Source organism: Pogoniulus pusillus, chromosome 1, assembly GCF_015220805.1.
Source record: "Pogoniulus pusillus isolate bPogPus1 chromosome 1, bPogPus1.pri, whole genome shotgun sequence".
Taxonomy (NCBI): Eukaryota; Metazoa; Chordata; class Aves; order Piciformes; family Lybiidae; genus Pogoniulus; species Pogoniulus pusillus.
In genome coordinates, this window is record NC_087264.1 from 24585679 (window position 1) to 24606884 (window position 21206).

Below are 21206 nucleotides of genomic sequence, written 5' to 3' on the forward strand. Positions count from 1 at the left end.
CAGGTAGTGATAGGACTGGGGGAAATGAAGCAAAACTTGAAGTGGGGAGATCCAGATTGGATGTTAGGAAGAAGTTCTTCACCGTGAGGGTGCTGAGATGCTGGCACAGGTTGCCCAGGAGGTGGTGGAAGCCTCATGCCTGGATGTTTTTAAGGCCAGGCTGGATGTGACTGTGAGCAGCCTGATCTAGTGTGAGGTGTCCCTGCCCATGGTAGGGGGATTGGACCTAGATAATCCTTGAGGTCCCTTCCAGGCCTGGCAGGTCTATAAGTGTGCATACAAAGCATCCCATTGTTCAGACACATCTGGAATCTCTCCAGAGCAGGAGACTGCAGGACCATTCTGGGCAGCCTGCTGCAGAGCTCCAGCACCCTCGCACCAAAGAAGTTTCTCCTTAACTTCAAGTGAGATCAAGTTGAATGCACTCAAAACAACTCTGAGGTGGTTCAGTGAGAGCATGACTTGTTAATGTCCCTATAATTAGGAACTTTGATGTTGAGGTGCTGGAAGGTGTCTGGAGAATGACAACAAAACTGGTGAAAGGCCTGGAGCACAGCCCTGTGAGGAGAGGCTGAGGGAGCTGGGGGTGTGCAGCCTGCAGAAGAGGAGGCTCAGGGCAGAGCTCATTGCTGTCTGCAGCTACCTGAAGGGAGGCTGTAGCCAGGTGGGGTTGGTCTTTTCTCTCAGACAACCAGCAACAGAACAAGGGGACAGAGTCTCAAGTTGTGCTGGGGGAGGTTCTAGGCTGGATGTTAGGAGGAAGCTGTTGGCAGAGAGAGTGATTGGCATTGGAATGGGCTGCCCAGGGAGGTGGTGGAGTCGCTGTGCCTGGAGATGTTCAGAAGAAGACTGAATGAGGCACTTAGTACCATGGTCTGGTTGCTTGGCCAGGGCTGAGTGCTAGGTTGTAGTGGATGATCTTGGAGGTCTCTTCCAACCTGGTTGCTTCTATGATTCCATGAACTTGACTTTGAGCTCAAACACCAGTTCATTCTTTACAGCTGAAAGTTCTCAAGGTGTTGGCTGCCACAGTCTGGGAAGGAGAAAGACCTAGGCTGGGAGATCCAGGCCCACCAAGAAGGAGAGCAAAGGGTCTTTTTGTTGAATCATTGAGTAAAGCTCCTGCACTGAGGGTGATGATACTTTCAGAAGAGTTTGATCACTACCCAAGTTGAGTCTCATTCACGTTTTTAAGGGAAGGATCTATTAGTGAGGCTGATCAGTGGGAGGCAGCACAGCAGAGGAGAAGGGCAAGTTCTGATCTGCAGCTCACCCTTCCAAATGCAGTTCAGCTCAGCAGTGCTTGGTAGCTATTAGTGTCTGACATTTCGTGGTAGGCCCTGCATGAAATAAATTGGCAAATCTTCCCTTCATTTCCCCCTCAGAAAAGCATCAGGCGTAACTGACACTAATTAGCTGCCTCTTTGGCAGGCTTGCAGGGCGAGACCTTGCTCTCCTCCTTCCCCTGAGCTAGCAGCATGCTCGCAGAAAGGGTCTTTGCAGGTCAGCTTGGGTGTAGAATGTTGAGCAGAGCAGGAGGCTGGAAAAGCTTGTCCTAATGTAGACTTAAATGAGATGTTGATCCCACTCAGCTCCAGGGAGGAATGGCATTGCTCGTGATGCACTAGAGCTTTGGTCTGGCTGGAGGGCTGGCATGATACCCCACTGCAGGCACCTGCTCCTGGTGAGTCTGAACTTTTATTCCAAGTGTAGATGGTCACAGGATCACAAGATGTTAGGGGATGGAAGGGACCTCCATAGACCTTTGAGTCCACCTCCCCTGCCAGAGCAGAACCATAGAATCCAGCACAGGTCACACAGGAACACATCCAGACAGGGCTGGAAATTCTCCAGAGAAGGAGACTCTACAACCTCTCTGGGGAGCCTGTGCCAGTGCTTTTTGACCCTTACTGGAAAGAAGTTCTTCCTTGTGTTGAGATGGAACTTGCTGTGCTGTAGTTTGCATTCTTTGACTCTTGTCCTATCCCAGGGCACAACTGAAAAGAGTTTGTCCCCTGCCTCTTGACCCCCAGCCCTCAAATATTTATAGACATTGATTAAATCCCCTCTAAGTCTTCTCTTCACCTGACCAAACAGCCCCAGGTCCCTCAGCCTCTCCTCATGGGGCAGTGCTCCAGCCCCTTCATCATCTTCATAGGCCTTCATTGGTGACCACCTGTATCTTCTCCAGGGACTCAACTGGTTCTGAGGGACCAGTGAATATTTGTTTCCTGGCTGTTCCCAAGAGGTTTCCTATCAGAAGCCATGAGTGCAGCCTCAGAAGCTGGTAGGAACGTTGGTGGTTTTGTGGGTTGGGTTAATAGATGAAGCATGGGAGAGGTCTTCATTTCACAACCAGAAAAGGTAGGAGCTTGAAATTACTTACCAACACATGAATCACAGGATCAGAGGATGTTAGGGGTTGGAAGGGACCTCTGGAGATCACTGAGTCCAACCCCCTTGCCAGAGCAGGATCATGATCTAGTGCAGGTCACACAGAAACACATCCAGATGGTGCTTAAAAGTCTCTGGAGAAGTGAAGACCACTTTATCTTCCTGGCAAACACACTCCCCCTTCCACTGCACTTCAGCACCTTTTTGATGCAGTGGTAGGACCCCTTGGAAAGTCTCTCACTTACCTTTTCCCAGGGGACAGGGGCTCCCAGGGGAGACTTGCTGCAGGCTGCTTGCTTAGCCACCCGTGCGCTCTAATGGATGTCTAATTGGAATTGCATTAATGGCTTGATTCCATTACAGGCCAGCAAGATGCTGGCTGCAAGAACCCTCCCTGCGGGCCCTGAATCAGCTGAGATAGATAATTTATGATGTGCTGTGGCTCTGCTCAAAGCCCCAGTGTTAAGTACAGGAGACACTGGGCTATTCATTATTAACAAGACTTTCTGCTTTTTGCTCAGCAAGAAGTGTGACTCTGGATGAGCTCAGCTCTATCAAAGAGGAGATTTGAGACTGAGCTGTTCCTTCTCTGCTGCCTCAAACACTGAGCTGCCTTTTGAGCTCTCTTTGAAAGATCAGAGAACCATAGAATGGGTTGGGTTGGAAGTGAGCTTAAAGATCATCCAGTTCCAACTCCCCTGCTATGGGCAAGGACACAGGTTGCTCAAGACCACATCCAACCTGGCCTTGAACACCTCTAGGGAGAAGGCACCCATGACCTCCCTGACCAACCTGTTCCGGTGTCTCCCCACCCTCATTGGCAAGAATTGCTTCCTAATCTTCTGTCTAAATCTGCCCTCTTCCAGGTGCACTTCATTCTCAAATTCTTCTGTCATTATAAGCCCTTGTTAAAAGCCCCTCCCCAGCTCTTCTGTAATCTCCTTCAGGTACTGGAAGGCTGCTCTAAGGTCTCCCTAGAGCTTTCTCTTCTCCAGGCTGAACAACCCCAACTCAGCCTGCCCCCATAGGGGAGGTTCTCCAGCCCTCTGATCATGGCCTCCTCTGGACCTGATCCATCAGTTCCATGACCTTCTTGGTCATGTTGGGGTCCCCAAAGCTTGGTGCAGTACACAGACAACAACGTATATAGTACACGATAGGTGAGGTTCACCTCTCTGTTCTGCCCTGCTTTTTCAAGAGGTTTGTAGGTTCTTGTTGCGTTTTCTTGCCTTGCATTGTAAGTTTTCTGAAAAGACTAGGGGTGAACAGAACTAACAGGTTGCTTTGAGGCAGGCTGGGGTAAAGCAGCCAGCCAAGTCCCTCTGATTCCAGGCTTCTGATTTCAGAAAGCTTGGTTCCTCTCCTTGCTTCCTGATTTCAGCATCCATGTCCTAGCCTAGGTCTTCAACCCTCACTGGCAAGAATTTCTTCCCTATCTCCTGTCTAAATCTGCCCTCTTCCAGGTGCACTTCATTATCACTTCTTCTGTCACTGTAAGCCCTTGTTAAAAGCCCCTCCCCCGCTCTTCTGTAACCCCCTTCAAGGGCCTTTAAAGGCTGTCTAGTCCAACCTCCCTGCAGCCAGTAGGAGCATCTGCAACTGGGGCAGGTTGTTCAGAGCTACAAACAAGCTGACCTGGAAGGCTTCCAGGGATGGGTCATCTATCACCTCTGGGCAACCTGGGACAGGATCTCACCAACCTCAGGGTAACATTTTTTTTCCTTCTGTCCAGTCTAAATCTCCCTTTTTTAATTCAAACCTGTCACACCCTTTCCAAGTCCTCCTGGAGAAGAGGAAGCTCTGAGGTGACCTTATTGTGGCCTTTCAGTATCTGAAGGGGGCCTACAAAAAAGCTGAGGAAGGACTTTTCAGGCTATCAGGTAGTGACAGGACTGGGGGGAATGGAGCAAAGATGGAGATGCGGAGAGTCAGGCTGGATGTGAGGAGGAAGTTGTTGAGCATGAGAGTGGTGAGAGGCTGGAATGGGTTGCCCAGGGAGGTGGTTGAGACTCCATCCCTGGAGGGTGTTTAAGGCCAAGCTGAATGAGGCTGTGGGCAGCCTGCTCTAGGGTAGGGTGTCCCTGCCCATGGCAGGGCTCAAGCTCCCATTCACAGGACCCCAGGCTTAAAAGGATGTCAAGGGTTGGAAGGGACCCAGAGAGCCCAACCTCTCTGCCAGAGCAGGACCATACAGTGTAGCTCAGGTCACAGAGGAGTGCATCCAGACAGGCCTTGAAAGTCTGCAGAGAAGGAGACTTTTGTCTGATTTTACAGCCATAAAAGATGTTCTGCCTCCAAATGAACTTAATCTCAACTGCTAATTATATACTGCCTCCTCTGTGGCATGATGGATTATTTCTGGGCTCTTCCTATACAGTTCTGAAGGACCAGCCTGACAGGATTGAAGCCTCCACAGCTTTTCTGGACAACCTGTTTACCAGCCTCATGGTGAAGAATTTCTTCCCAGTGTCTGACCTAAACCCAGCTTCTTCCAGTCTAAAGCCATCAGTCCTGGTCCTGCCACTGCCTGCCTTTGTTAGAGGTTGTCTCCTGTTGCATGCTACTTAGCACTTGGAATTTTTAAGTAATTGGTGGCTTTTGACCTTCTGCTTTGATTCTTCACATACTCTATCAACACCAGCAGGCTGAGCAATCAAAAACTTCTGAAGGTCAACATGGTCCTCCTCCTCCTCACCACCTGTCCTTGATAAAAGCCCAGATGGGCTTCTACCAGCACCAACATCATCTGCTTAACTATTCTTGTTTGCTCCCTCACCTCCAGCTATGAGCAGGGAAATCATGGAGTAGGTTTGATTATAGGTCTGGCTGCAGCCCAGAACCCCACCCTGGCAAAAGTCTAACATCCAGACTGTCTCCCACCAGCCCCAAAGCTGTAAATTCTGGTGGTTCAGTTGGGCTAATGTCATCCAAACGCTGCTCTCTGAGTTTTTTAACTGAAGCAGGCTTGTCCATGTGGCTCCAAGTTGCTGTCACTTTCCTTCCAGGCTCGCTGCCACACAGCTGGGATCCCAGCAGCCCTGGTTGCCCTGCCTCAAACAGGGCTCTTTGGCTCCCAGGCTTCCTGCCAGGAAAATTTTTAGTATCTCAGCTGGAGGTAGGTTTGCCAGGCTCTTGGTTCTGCTCCTCAAACAGGTACACAGGAGAACCTGTGAAGAAACAGGCAGGTTTCTGCCAGCAAAATCAATTAAGCAAGTAGGTTCCCCTGAAATGGTTTGATTCCCTTAAGGTGGCAGTTTTCAGCTGGAAACCTGTTCTCTCAGAAAGCTCTGCTCATTAATGCATCCATCCATGAACAAAAGGTAGGTTGTGCTGGAGACCAATCATTGAAATGCCTCAGTCCCTTCCATCAAGAGCCCATCACAGAGCAGCTCTGTGGTGTCTGGCTCTGGTTTAGCCCTTCAATTCTTTCTGCAGATATCAAATCTCAGAAGACCCCTGTTAGGTGAGGATAATTATCCTCACCATTAGCAAGAAGATACAGGGCAGGAGATAACTGAATCCTATGGTGAGTCAGTGGCAACTCTGCAAGACCTTCCTGTCTAGCTTTCTGTTGCAGATCTGCCTGCTTAGAGAAGTCAAAAGGATCAGAACTGGGCAGGGTTTGTCTTACAGGACACAGATCAGGTTTGGTTATAACACCTCTAGAACCAGTTTGTGCTTGATTTTTAACCTCAAAATGATGGCATCAGAAGACTACAGGGAAGCAGATGGCCCTAAGAAATTTGTGACACCAGGGAGAGAGGCAAAGAAATACAAAGCCTTGATTAAAACTCTGGCCACAAACTTCAACTTCACTTTGAACATTAGAATCACAGAATTGTTTTGGTTGGAGAAGACCTTTTAAGATCAAGTCCAACTATTAGCCCATCACTGCCAGATCACCACTAAACCCTGTCCCTCATTGCCACATGTACATGGCTTTTCAATCCCTCCAGGGATGAGGACTCCACCACTGCCCTGGGCAGCCTGTTCCAGAGCTTGACAAGCCTTTTGGGGATGAAATTGTTCCTCATGTCCAATCTGAACTTCCCCTGTTGCTACTTGAAGCTGTTTCCTCTCATCCTGTCACTGGTTCCTTGGGAGAAGAGACCAACCCCCAGCTGGTTCCAACCTCCTTTCAATTAGTACTAAAGAGCCAGAAGTTCTCCCCTCAGCTTTTCCAGACTAAACAAACCCAGTTCCTTCAGCTGGTCCTCAGCAGATCTGTGCTCTAGACCCTTTACCAACTTCACAGGAGAGCAAGTCAGCCCCTAAGTCACCACAAGTACCTAAGCTGCTTCATTCCTGGTGCCTTCAAGAAAGCCTTCAGCAAGATGGAAGTGCTGACATGATCTTCTGCAGAGCACAGGAGCTTTCATTAATAACAAGCATCTCTAGAACAAGGGCTGTTTTTCTTTGAAGGTTCACAGGATGTTAGGGGTTGGAAGGGTCCCAAGGACATCATTGAGTCCACCCCCCCTGCCAGAGCAGGGCAATACTATCTAACACAGATCACAGAGGAACACATCCAGACAGGCCTGGAAAGGCTCCAGAGAAGGAGAGATTTTTTCCCAGTGTTCTCCAGAGACACTTCTCCTGGTGGAGGTTTTGACAGTGGTATTCAGAAGCAGTCTTGCCTCATCCCTTTGGCTGAGAACTGAAATTGCTGTTCACACTTTCTATCCGTGTATCACCTTTCCATCTCCTGCCTTGTTCTCCCCACTGCCTCTGGCCTTGTTTGCTGCCTCTAGCAGAACTTGATCACACTTCCATGGTGGGTCCAGGGCAGGAATTTTAATAGAATCCTAGCATGGTTTGGGTTGGAAGGAACCACCAAGATCATCTAGTTCCAACCCCCCTGCCTTGAGGAGGGACACCTTTCACTAGACCAGGTTGCTCAAGACCCCATGAAACCTAACCTTGAACAACTCCAGGGAGGGGACATCCACAGCCTCCCTGAGCAACCTGTTCCAGTGCTGAAGAGATGAGAAAGGCTCTGAAGGACTGGGCACAGAGTCTCTGCTGACATCCCACCAGCACATCTTCTGTCACTGTCTAATTTAAGGGCTGCTTACTGGTAGCCACTGCCTTCCAGGTTCAGTTGGCCCAGGGAGGTGGTTGGGGCCCTGTCCCAAGATGTTCAAGGTGAGGATGTCCCTGCTGACTGCAGAGGGGGTTGGACTGGTTGACCTTTTCAGGTCCTTTCCAGCCCAAACCTACTCTTCCTACTTCATCCTAACAGAGCTGAAGTGCAAACCTCAGGAGAAGAATGTTATGAAGAGGCCTTCAAACTACATTTTGTGTATAACAAACTGGTTGTATCCTTCTGCTCAGACTGTGTCCTTCCCCAGTCAACACTGGTTTGCAACTGCTTGGAAGGACCTGCTGGCAAGTGAGAGATACACCACTAACTCTGAGTGGGAGGTTACTAAATGTGTGCAGGCAGCTAACAAAAGCTTCCCTTCACTTCTTCCTACCTGGAGGAGAGGAGAAGAAAGATAGAACCTAGAGCTCAGAAAAAAACCCCTCAGCCCCACTGTGCATCAGGTACAAAAATGGGAATGAGCTTTGGTTAGCACGAGGCTGATGATTTCTAATTAAGATTTATTGGCTGGTGCCCAAGCTGCTTGCTGGAAATCAAGATGTTTTGTTTGGCACAACTGCATCTGAACGCTGAGCCTGCTTGCATTTCTAATTGCTGCACAGGGCCCTGAGTGAGGCTATCTACATTTTTTTTTTCTCTCGTCTCAAAAGCAGAGATCATAGAATCATAGAATCATCCAGGTTGGAAGAGACCTCCAAGATCATCCAGGCCAACCTAGCACCCAGCCCTAGCCAGTCAACCAGACCATGGCACTAAGTGCCTCATCCAGGCTTTTCTTGAACGCCTCCAGGCACAGCGACTCCACCACCTCCCTGGGCAGCCCATTCCAATGCCAATCACTCTCTCTGACAACAACTTCCTCCCAACATCCAGCCTAGACCTCCCCTGGCACAACTTGAGGCTGTGTCCCTTTGTTCTATTGCTGGTTGTCTGGGAGAAGAGACCAACCCCCACCTGGCTACAACCTCCCTTCAGGTAGTTGTAGACAGTAATGAGGTCACCTCTGAGCCTCCTCTTCTCTAGGCTAAACAGGCCCAGCTCCCTCAGCCTCTCCTCATAGGGTTTGTGTTCCAGGCCCTTCACCAGCCTTGTTGCCCTTCTCTGGACACCCTCCAGTACCTCAACATCTCTCTTGCCTTGAGGGGCCCAGAACTGGACACAGTACTCAAGGTGTGGCCTGACCAGTGCTGAGTACAGGGGCAGAAGAACCTCCCTTGTCCTACTGGCCACACTGTTCCTGATACAGGCCAGGCCAGGATGCCATTGGCTCTCTTGGCCACCTGGGCACACTGCTGCCTCATCTTCAGCCTACTATCTACCAGTACCCCCCGGTCCCTTTCTACCTGGCTGCTCTCAGCCACTCTGTCCCCAGCCTGTAGCTCTGCTTGGGGTTGTTGTGGCCAAAGTGCAGAACCCTGCACTTGGCCTTGTTCAATCTCATCCCAGAGATCCTGTTTAGGGAATGGGGGCTGTGCAATGTGCAGCTTTGTTCTCCCACCCGCAGAGCCAGGGATAACAGCCTTCCTGCCCACTTGCTGCTGTCCTTGTACCAAAAGCTGGACACGTGTTTTGCCATTTCTTTCCCACCTCCCCCCCCCGGCTTTTCCCTTTTCCTGCTTGCCTCCTGGAGAACCTGCTTTATAAACAGTGATAGGATGGGGCTTGGGAGGCCTCCTACATGCAGAGAAGTGGTCTCTGTGAAGGATGTCTCCTCCATATGGCAGCATATGTTTCCTGATAGAGCAACCATCTCTCTGTGGCGCTCAGGCACGCTGCAATTAGCTGTTGTGCAGAAGCAGGGTGGTGATAAGGTTGTGCTGGCAGAATGCCACTAGCGTTGGCTGCTCTTGGTCGCCACAAGGCTGCCTGTGGAGAACCATGGCTCTAGGGTTGCTCCCCTGCACCCTCAGCTCTTCCCTGATTTTATTGGTGGTGGTGCCTGGAGAGCAGTCTTTTGAGGTCTGAATGAGGTCCTTGGAGGTTTGAATGTTTAAGAGGAGAGAGGTTTTTGCCTGCTTGTTTAGCTGTGTGCTGTCTTGGCTGCAGTTTGACATTGTGACTGCATTTACACACAGCTCCTTGCTCCAATGTGCTTGCTCCCTGTTTTCTCCCAGGCCCTCTTATCAGCATAGAACACAACAGGAGAAGGAGTTTAGGGAGATTCCTCCTTAAGCCTAGTCTCTTGTAGGGTCTTCACCCTGCCTGAGGGAATTGGAGTTGTTCAGCCTAGAGGTTCTGGGGACACCCTGGAGTAGCCTTCTGGTATTGAAAGATGTCTGCAGAAGAGCAACTTTGTGAGAAGGCATGGAATGTCAGAATGAGAGGTGATGGCTTCAAACTGGGAGAAGCTGGATTTAGATCAGACATTAGGAAGACATTCTTTTCCATGAGGGTGGTGAGACACTGGAAGAGGTTGCCCAGAGAAGCTGTGGAGGCTCCAAGCCTGGCAGTGTTCAAAGCCAGGTTGGATGAGGCCTTGAGCAACCTGGTGTAATAGAAGGCATCCCTGCCATACCATGGGAGTTGAAGTTAAGGTCCTTTCCAACTCAGACCATCCTATGATTGTAATGTCTTTATCTATTTCACTCTGTCCACAGTAACCAGGTCCTGTTACCCATGCAAGCATTCTGTAAGCTTTTGAGCACCTGTGGGATTTCTCTGACCATTGCAGAAGTGAGTCCCAACAGTTAACCCTATGATGGTCAAAATATCTTCTGATTATCAATGTTCTGCTTCTGGCTTCCTCTTCTGCACTTGTAGAATCTGCTTCTGTGCTTACAGCATTGCACAAAGCTGCTGAGGCACATCTACAACATAGACATGTAGAATCACCTAGGTTGGAAGAGACCTCCAAGATTATCCAGGCCAACCTAGCACCCAGCCTTAGCCAATCAACCAGACCATGGCACTTAGTGCCTCATCCAGTCTTTTCTGGAACACCTCCAGGCACGGCGACTCCACCACCTCCCTGGGCAGCCCATTCCAATGCCAATCACTCTCTCTGGCAACAACTTCCTCCTCACATCCAGCCTAGACCTCCTCTGGCACAACTTGAGACTCTGTCCCCTTGTTCTGTTGCTGGTTGTCTGGGAGAAGAGACCAACCCCACCTGGCTGCAGCCTCCCTTCACGTCTGTGGGGAAGGAAAAGAAGAGGTAGTCCTGAGTGCTAAACCCACAGGTCTATGCTATGCAGCACAGCTTCCTTCCCCCTGCTTACCAACAGCATGGAGTAATGTGGCTATGTTCCTCCTGAACTCAAGCTTGTTCACAGCATTCTAGCACTTCCAGCTCCAAGAACATCATGCAAGATGTTGGCTTGGGATCACAGTTCCCACGGTGCATTTATAGCCTGGTGCTGGTCATGGTGGGTGACCAAACACAATGCCAGCTCCTCTATCTGGACATTCTTTAGAAGCAGAAGTAGGGCTAGATGATGCTACACGTGGTCAGAGCTCAACACACTTTCTCATGTGCTACACTGACATTGAATAATGCAAATGAATTTTCAGGAGTAACTAAGTCTTCACATGGGAAAAGGACTTCTCTTTAATGGTTGGCTCTGATGATCCTTTCCAAATGAAGCAGTCTGATTCTGTGGTTCTCTGTGTGTCTCTGCCTTCACTTGGGATGCATCAGGCTGTCCAGAAGAGCCCCTAAAAGTTCAAGCTGGCTGTTTCAGCTCAGAAGGGCTCTGTGAGATTGGATCAAGGAAGGCTGAGTCTTTAAGGCACAGTAGAGTGATACAGCCAAGAGGATTCTGGAGCACAGTGTCCTACTCTGGTACCTCTAGTAAAAATCCCACACTTCTCCACGTGTGCAGGAGGAGGCTTTATTTGATGCTCAGTAGGTGTTTTTTATGCCAGTTTCAAACAACTTGTCTATGGCAGCAGAGCTTGAACGTCTGGATGATACAGATGGTGTCTGGAGTGGCAGGGAGCACATTGCTGCCTCCTCTGTATTGCTCTGATGTTAGGAAGAAGTTCTTCATATGAGGTGGTGAGACATTGGAACAGATTGCCCAGGGAGGTAGTGGAAGCCTCATCTCTGAGGTTTTGTTAAGAACAGGCTGGATATGGCTCTGAGAAACGTGAGCTAGTGTGCAGTGTCCCTGCCCGTGACACAGGGAAGGGTGGAACTGGATGATCCTTGAGGTCACTTCCAGCCCTGAGAATTCTGTAATTTGGGTCTGAAGTCTCATCCTTGGGGCACCATTTCTCTTCTGACCCCTTGTTAGGTTTGAACGTGGAAAAGCTACCACATCACAAGCCCACCTTTGATGTTTGTTCCCTGTTGCTTCTGACTGCAAAACTGCCCTGCTATTTGATCATGGAGCTGAAGAAATTTGTCCTGCCCTTCTTGTTCCTGCGCTGTTAATAATGGCTTCAGGTTTTCCTGCACAGCAAAGAGGCTGCTGGGCTTCCTCTGTGTTCTCTGTGGTAGGTACATGTGCTGCCTGTTGTGTGATAATCCTACAGCTTGTGTGATTTCTCCCACTCGATTCCCCAGCCCTCTTGTAACTCTAGAAGCTGAGCAAATTAAGTTTGGGATAAAGTAGGGCTGTAATCTCAATTACAGCAGAGAGTGTGGTGGGTGGGGGGGAGGGAAGGAAAAGGCAAGCTGAGAAGTATGAAATGCTTCATTTTCTCAGAGGCTCCTCAGAAGAAATACCAAACAACAAAACCAACCCAAGGGCACATAAAATCCTGCCTTTTCCTAGCAAAAAAACCCCAAAAACCCCAAACAAACCATAAAGAGATGCCTGGGATTTGTGAAGCCAGAGCTGAGAAAAACACAATGTTTTGGGTTTGCCTGCTGGGAAATGGACTGGAAGGCTCAGGAAAAGCAAGGTCAAGTCCTCTGTAAGTCCCGTGGCTGTGAAGCAGGAATGTTGGCTTGCTTGAGGGGATTGGAAAAGCAACCTGGACTCACAGCTTCCAGCCTGGTGATGAGCAGCCAGCCACACTTGGGGCAGATCTTCTTCCCCTCCGTGATCTCTCAGCTGGAGTGTGAGGGCTGTTGGGCTCCACCTGGGGTACATTTCTCGGTCAGAGCTCAGCGGTGGCAGAGGCACAAAGATTTCTGGCTTTGCTGACCTGCAATCTCGACAGGAAATCCAGTGGAGGGAAAGATAAAAACCCAGAAGGCAGCAAATGAGGCTTTCTCAAGGCAGGGCTGCTCTGCCATGGAGTGGTGCGGAGAGAAGAATGGGAGGAAGCGGCCTTTGAGGGCTGCTTGAGAGGCAGCCATCTATTAATAACCTTGTTTATGTGATCCCCAGGCATTGTTGGAGGGAATTCTGCAGTCTCTGTGCTTTTCCTCTTCTTGCTTGGGGTTTGCTCACCTCAGTTCCTTAGTTTCACTCTTTGGAGAAGGCTTTTTTTGGAGGGAGGCTGCCTTTAGGTCACTTCTTCTCCAGTTCTTGGTGTGCTCTAAAGAGCAGTGAGAATCCTCATCTTGCCTCTCTGCTAGACTTCAAAGAGCCTCCCTTTTCAGCCAGAGTGGAGGAGAAGATTCCCTCCTTTCCGCTGCAGGGCAAAGAATGTTGGCTTGTGATTGCGAAAGCCTTTCCGTGCCAGTTCTCCCCTCACCTGGGCTATTCTCAACCACCGTTTCCTTTCTTCTCTCCCCACTTGTTCCCACCATAGCAAACGTTCAGAAGAGGAACCCTGCCTGTTTGTTCCACATCCTTCATCAACTGCCATTGTTTGGAGCAGCCATGGACAAAGGCTTAGAGAGTTATAAAAAGAACACTCAATGGTAAGGAGAGAATGGGAAGGGGGAGAGGGGAGTTGGAAGGGAACCTGCCAAGTCCAACACCCTCTACCAAAGCAGGGGCACCCACAGCAGCTTGCCCAGGACCACAATGACCAAATGGGTTTGGAATCTTTCCAGAGAAGGAGACTTCACAACAGGGCAGCCTCCTCCAAGGTTCCACCACCCTCACGCCAAAGTTACTCTTCTTCTTCAGGTGGAACCTCTTTGGTACCAGTTTGTGCCTATTACCCCTTGTCTTGTCACTGGGCACCACTGACAAGAGTCTGGCCCCATCCTCTTGCCTCCCACCCTTTAGCTCCTGAAGAGCACTGCTTAGATCCCCTCTGAGACTGCTCTTCTCCAGGCTCAGCAGCCCCAGGGCTCTCAGCCTTTCCTCCTCACAGAGATGCTCCAGGCCCCTCAGCGTCTTTGTAACCTCCACTGGACTCGCTCCAGTAGTTCCCTGTCTCTCTCGGGTAAACAGCCCCAGGTTTCTTAGCCTTTCCTTGTGGAAGGGACATCTAGTGGAGGTCATCTAGTCCAACTCCTCTGCCAGAGCTTGTTCACCTAGAGCAGGTTGCACTTGTCAGCATCCAGGTGGGTTTGGAATGATTGCACAGGTGGAAACTCCGCCGCTTCTCTCGACAGTCTCTTCCAATGCTTTACCACCCTCGATCCATTGAAGTTTCTCCTTATGTTTAGACAGAGCTTCCATGTTCAAGCTTGTGCCTGTTACCTCTTGTCCTGTCACTGCATACCAGAGCCCAGCCATTAACCTAACACTCCAATTCCCCCAGGTATCAATGTGGGAGGACTCCTGAGCTGTTTAAGATTTATTTTATGGTGCATCTCCAAAGATCTGGCATATCAGAAAACTCAGGGGTGTCCTCCTAGGTACCTTCTAGGAATATTCCTCCCATCTTAAAGGAACTGGCTGGCTGAGGTTTTCAGAAGACCCTGTTCTATGTGGCCTCTGCTGTCCTCAGGCAGAGCAACTCTCCAGCTGGTGTTCTCTGGGAACCTCTAGGAAGCTCCTGCCTTTGCCCAGCCTGTACTGACTCAGTGCTGGAGGCACTTTCCTGTCTCCATTGATGCTGTATCTTTTGAAGCTGCAGTTCCCACAGTGTCTAAAGGCTGTGTCACTGCCTTTGATGCCAAATGGAGGCTGGGGTCACTGTCTCTGACCTCACTAACTCAGGGAACAAAAAAGGGTCAGTAACTACTAGAAGTGGCCTGTGAGGTCTGATCTTGTGTAATCCAAGACTCCGCAGCAAGAGTTTCCGCTCTTGCCAGGGCTAAAGGGGTGTGATGTGCAGCACAGGCCATCTGGGTTCTCCACAACAGAGAGCTGGGCCAGCAGTACAGACAGAGACCATCCTCATCCCTGGAGCTGATTGAATGCTGAGATGTGGTGCTCAGGGACACAGCTTAGCAGCAGACATGGTAGAGATAGAGAATGGTTGGACTCAGTGACCTCAAAGGTCTTTTCCAACTGCAGTGTTTCTGTGGTTCCATAAACCTCTCCTCTTGTTCCATCTGCAGATCCCTCCAATGTGGTGAAACTGCTACTGCTGGGTTAGTGGCAGAACATCTAAAGCCATCTGGCGAAATCAAAGCCAGTATGATTTGCTGCTTTTTGCAGGGAAAAGGTCCACATGACAGACTTCAGAGTTTCTAAACTCTTTCACATGAGAGAGGCCTGGGAAAGATCCCTTCTCCAGCTTCTGCTCTAACAATCAGTACTGCTGACTTCCCTTTCTTCCATCCTTCACCCTCATGTGGGTGATGATCATAGAATGGTCTGGGCTGGAAGGGACCTCCAAAGGTCTAGTCCAACCCCCTTCAGTCAGTAGGGACATCCTCAACTAGGTCAGGTTGCCCAGAACCCTGTCAAGCCTCACCTTGAAGATCTCCAGGGATGGGGCTTCAACCATCTCCCTGGGCAACCTGTTCCAGTGTTCCATCATCTTCATGGTGCAAAACTTGTTCCTAACATCCAACCTAAATCTGCTCTGCTCTAGTTTGCAGCCATTGTCCTTGTCCTATCACTGCAAGCCTTTGTAAACAGTGTCTCTCCAGCCTTCTTGTAGCCCCCTTCAGAGTCTTGCAGGCTGCTGTTAGGTCTCCCCAGTGCCTCTCCAGGTTGAACACCCCCAGCTCCTTCAGCCTGTCCTCATAGCAGAGGTGCTGCAGCCCCCTGATCATTTTATTGGCCTTCCTCTGGACCCTCTCCATGATGTCCATGTCCTTCCCATATTGAGATCTCCAGGCAGTACTCCAGGTGAGGTCTCAGCAGAGCAGAAAAAAGTGGCAGAATCATCTCTCTGGGTGTGCTGGCCATGCATCTTTTGCTGCAGCCCAGGATGCTTCCCTGGGCCATGGCGTTGTGCCATCCCATTTTCCATAAGCCAGCCTGCAGACACACACTGTCTGGATCTCTGGCCAAGTGTTGAAGGAGGAGAAAATCATCAGGTCTGATGCTGAAATTATTGATATTGTTTTAAAGTGGTCTCATAGCTACAGTGGAAGCAGCCCTGTCAGATTGCTCAGAGCAATCAAAGCAGTCATTAAAGCTTAATAAATTTGAGTGATTCATCTTTTGCTCCAACACTTGCCAATAAAGATCCCACTGAAGAGTTCACCTCCTTGAGAGTGTAAAGTGAGGCAGGACTGAGTCTGAATCCAGGGTGATCCCCACCACCCCTGTGGTCTCCTAAACTTTCTACCTTCTATTGCTGCTCTGCAGTACTGGGAGCTTCGAGCTTATAGTTGGAGAACACTGTAGATGTTACAAAACCTAGATGGATGCTTGGCCTAGGTGGTCCAAGAGCTCATCTCCACCAACTCCCTATCAAACCACACATCCTGATACCCTACCAGTGGCAGATGTCCAATATCCAGTGCTTCTGGGGAGTGTGACAGTCCCACTGTGCACATAGGGATGCAAGGAATGATGCTGCATGGGGATGTGGAAGCTAGCCCAGTGCCACCTGCTCTGTGGACTAAAGCAGATCTCATTCATTCTCTCTGGAAGATCACAGAATCATTTTGGTTGGAAAAAGACCTTTCAGATCAGGTCCAACCACTACCTAACTCTAGCAGGTCTGGTGCTAAACCATGTCACTCAGCATCACATCTCTGCATCTTTTAAATGCCTCCAGGCATAGTGATCCAACCACCTCCCCAGGGCAGCCTCTTCTAGGGCTTCACAATCCTCTAGGGCTGCTTTAAGGTTTATAACCCTGGTCAAAACCTGGGCCAGCTTTCTGCTATGCACCTCTGGTACAGCAGATGGGAACAGTGGCTGTTTTGGTGTGCTCCATGGTTAGATGTTTCCAGAGCCTCAGGTTGCTGCTTTGCTTGGCTGGATCCCTCTTTGTGAATAATCACCTTGGAAAGGATTTGTTCAGAAGGGGGAGAACACGATACAGAATAAAGGAGCTTCAAGGCAGGTCCTTAGCTCTACCTGCAAGGGCAACTGTGAAAGCACTCAGCAGGTTGGCTGTTGCATCTGCTTATCAAATAGAAGGCACCCACTGTGAGCAAAGGGTGTGCAGGGTTACTTCAGCTCACACACCCTCTAGTAACTCACTTGCCATTGTTTCTCCAAGCCCTAAACCAGAGCCTTTCTGACTGTGTTAATGCCAGGCCTTCCTTTCCCTAGCATGGGATGCTGAGTTAGCAGGAAACCCAAGCTGGGATGAAACCTGAGCAGTTTAGAAGTATACCTCAGATCCTAGCTGGACATTTCAGCTTTATGTCAACTCAATCATCAACAAAGTTCAGATGAACTTTTGGTTCTGGAGTCAAAATTTACCTTCCAAGTTCTTCTCACTGTTACATCGTCGGTGATGGATTACTGGACAATGTCCTCCTCTCTGTCTTGCTCCCATGGAGACTTCCACAGAAAGGAATTGGCTGTGCTTTCTTCATGTACAGGCTGAAATCATAGAATCCTAGAAGTGTTGAGGTTGGAAGAGACCTTTGAGATAGTCAAGTCCAACCACTCACCCAGAGCTCACAATCCCAACACTAGTGCTAAACTGCGGCCACTAGAATCATAGACTCAACCAGGTTGGAAGAGATCTCCAAGATCACCCAGTCCAACCTATCACCCAGCCTTGTCCAGTCAACCAGACCATGGCACTAAGTGCCTCATCCAGGCTTTGCTTGAACACCTCCAGGGATGGCACGTCCATGCCTCTTTTAAATACTTCCAGGGATGGCAACTCTGCCACCTCCCTGGGCAGCCTGTCCCAGTGCCTGAGAACCCTTTCTGGGGAGAAACTTCTCCCAATATTCATCCTGAGCCTCCCTTGGCACAACTTGAGGCTCTTTCCTCTTGTCCTGTCACTTGTTGCCTGTGAAAGGAGAGACCCCCATCTGGTTCCAGCCTCCTTTGATGTAGCTGTAGAGAGTAATGAGGTCTCCCCTCAGCCTCTTTTTCTGATGACAGGACAATCCCAGTTCCTTCAGCTGTTCCTCATATCAAAAGTGATATTCTTTGTAAGGAATCTCTTGGTATGATGAGCTCCATCACAGCAAAGGTCTGCACAGTGTTTACCAAGCAGCGGGACCAGGCATCCTGACAAAGACCAGCCAGCTTGTCTGCTCCACAGCATCCCAGAATGGCTAAGAGTCAGGATTATGTCCAGAGCCTGCACTACAAATCAGCTCCCTAGTAATTAGTCCACCTACTTTGATAACACTTGTAAGATAAGAGCGCTAAGAGGTGGCTGAGGAGCATGTGGAGTGGCTCCTGCGGAGTGCAGCTCAGCCATTCTGCTGTCACCGAGGCACCAGCCTGACTGTTATTAACCACTCCAAGCTCCTTCCTCACACTGGTGGGAAGTGATCCAGATCCCTACTGCTGTCCCCTGAGCAAAGCAGAGAAAGTGTGCAGAGAAAACAGGCACCACCTTGATCTGTTTCCTGATGGCTCCATGCCAGCTGAACCCACTGTGGAAACTGTTCTGTTAGGGATGACTGCAAAGATGCTGAGGGGACTGGAACATCTCTCTTGAGGGAAACTCTGAGAGCACTGTGGGGGGCTTCAGTTTGGAGAAGAGCTGACTGAGGGGGGTCTCATCAGTGCTGATCAGTACTTAGAGGCTGGGTGTCAGGAGGATGAGAGCAGTCTTTTTTTTTTCTGTGGTGCCCAGTGACAGGGCAAGGGGTAACAAGACAAAATTGGACAGGAGAAGTTCCATCTAAACAGGAGGAGAAACTTCTTCTAAGTTAAGGGTGATGGAGCACTGGAACAGGCTACCCAGAGGTGGTGGAGTCTTCATTTCTGGAGACATTCAAAACCCCCCTGGGTGTGTTCCTGTGTGACCTTCTTTAGGTGAACCTGCTTGGCAGGGGGGTTGGACTCAATAATCTTCCAATTCCTATCATTCTGTGAGAGAAGGTTTAGTTTTAAATTATCCTGGGAAGGTGCTTTAAATCCCTAAATGAGATGACTGGATTTGTTTCTCCTACCCACAGCAACAAGAGGCTCAAATATGAGGAATCTTCCTCTGAGAGCTGCCATTTCATGATTATTGCATGCCTGTGGTATTGCTCTGAGAGCACAGAAGAGTACTTCCCTTACAGGGAGCCTGTGCTCCATGACCCTTAGCTGGAGAACCTTGCTTCTTACCAAGCAAACAGCACCACAGAATATATCTGGTTGGAAGAGACCTTCAAGTCCAGTGCCTGGCCTAGCACAGAAGGACCAACATTAAACCATGTCTCTAAGTGCCAGGTCCACAGGCTGTTAAAATACCCTCAGGGATGGTGACTCCACCACTGCACTGGGCAGACCATTCCAATGCTTGGCAGACCTTTCAGTGAAGAAATATTTCCTAATGTCCAACCTAACCCCCTTCTGGCACAGCTTGAAACCATTTCTTGTCCTGTCACTTGTCACCAAGGAGCAGAGGCTGCCCCCTCCTCACTCCAACCTCCCCTCAGGGAGCTGTAGAGAGCAATGAGCCTCAGCCTCCTCCTCTCCAGACTGAACACCCTCAGCCCGTCCCAGTAGCCCTTCTCCAGTCTTGTTGCCCTTCTCTGGACATGCTCCAGCACCTCGGTGTCCTTCCTGTAGTGCATGGCCCAGAAATGAACACAGCACTTTTCATGATGTGACCTTACCAGCACTAAGCACAGGGGATGATCACCTGCTGTCCCTGCTGGCCACAAGGCAGGATGCCATTGGCTTTCTTGGCCACATGGCACACTGCTCACTCATGCTCAGTCAACTATCAGCCAATAGCCCCATGTCCCTCTCCAAGTTGCAGCTTTCCAACCACACATCCCCAAGTCTGTAGCTCACCATGGGGTTGTTATGACCCAGGTGCAGCACCTGGCTCTTGGCTTTGTTGAACTTCATGCAATTAGGCTTGCCCCAGCAGTCCAACCTGTCCAGGTCTTGCCATAAGCTTCCCTGCTCTCTAGCAGATCAACACACCCACCCAGTTTGGTGTCATCTGCAGCCTCACTGAGAGTGCACTCAATTCCCCCATCCAGATCATTAATGAAGATATTAAAGAGGACAGGCCCCAGTACTGATCCCTGGGGAACACCACTAGTGACTGAGTGCCAGCCAGATTTCACTCCATCCACCACCACTCCTTGGGCACAGCCATCCAGACAGCTTTTTATCCAGTGCAGAGTGGATAAGCCTCATGTCAGGAGTTTCTGAAGGAGAATGAAGGTAGGATGGAAAGCCTCTTTCTGGGGAAAACTGGAGGCTAAAATCTCACCCCTTTGTGCTAAGACAGATTTTCAGTGCCTAGATATCTGCCATTCCCTCCCACTGGGATGCTGGCAGGGCACCAACCTGCTGCAAACCTTCCCTGAAATGGCAGCCTGGGGACATTCAGCAAAAAGCTTAGTCTGACTGTTAGAGCTGAGCATGGCTGTGCTCTGATGCTTGGATCAGCAAGAGAAAGGTTTAGGTCCATTGTCCCCACACAATTACTTTTTACTTTGTGTGCTGACTCACTGCAGAGCAGAAGCTGATCTAGAGCAGGTCTGGGGTTTGCTCTTGCTTGCCAACTGCAGGGAAAGGCAGCAAAAGCCAGTTAAAGGTGGTAGTCCAAGGCCAGAACTTGGGATCAGCTTCTCAGCTTATACTCAGTGAGAGGATTTGCCAACAGCTTGTTCCCTCATACCTTGGTTTTCTCCATCAGACACCTTAGCAGCTCCCACAGTTCTGACTTTGATGCTTTGCTCGGCTTTCTCTCAGCAGGAGGCAAAACATCTTTGTCAAAATATCTTGCCAAAGAGAGCTGGTTTGGTGTGTTTGTTTCCATTGGGCACAAAACGTGGAGTTGGGAGATTGAGCAGGAACAGCACACATCAACCTCTTCCTCCTTAGTAACCACCTTTGAGGAAAAATCCTCCTGATCCCATAGAAGAGTCACTGCAACATGTGAAGCACCTGGAAATCCTTGGCCAAACAGCAGCAGCAAGGTAGCAGAGAAGCATTGTAGAGATCCCACAGAGGTGGTTGTTGGATGGGACCTCTGGAGATTGTCTAGTCTAACCTCCTTGCTTTAAAGCAGGGACACTGAATTCTGTGCGAGCAGTGGCCTGAGCAGTGAAGCTTTGAGAGGAAAAGCTCAGGAGAGTGTGTGCAGGAGCTGGTGGGCCCCATGGAGCCAAGCAGGCTGGACATGAGGGCTATGCCAGTACCAAGAAGGGAACGGTCTGCCAGTGATCGTTCCCAAGTTGTCTGCTGCCAAACATAGTTGGATGACTACAGGTTGTTCTAGCAGAGAAGCCTCAAGACTCACCGGAACCTGAACCTTGGGTCCCTGATGGGTACTTTTACTCTCTTGCCCTTCTTCAGCCCCACCCCCTTTTTAGCCAGCTGTGATGGTTTGGGTGTTCTCTGCCCCCCCACACTTTAGAAATCACCCAGAATAGACTCAGCCAGCTCTGGAAATATGAATGAAGCTTTTATTT

At 49.8% G+C, this 21206-nt stretch overlaps 1 long non-coding RNA gene across 3 annotated transcripts in view; it reads left to right on the forward strand.

The window, feature by feature from the left end:
- Positions 1-20882, forward strand: part of LOC135180647 (uncharacterized) — a 33858-nt gene extending 12976 nt beyond the window's left edge. Inside the window, exons 1-4 of one of the 3 annotated variants that reach the window (XR_010304528.1) lie at positions 10113-10171; positions 11734-11935; positions 13145-13256; positions 20485-20882. This is a non-coding gene — a long non-coding RNA (uncharacterized LOC135180647). Of the gene's footprint in view, positions 1-10112; positions 10172-11733; positions 11936-13144; positions 13257-20484 lie in introns of those variants that run through there. The other 2 variants (XR_010304525.1, XR_010304527.1) reach the window with 2 other exon arrangements.
- The last annotated feature ends 324 nt before the right edge of the window (positions 20883-21206 follow it).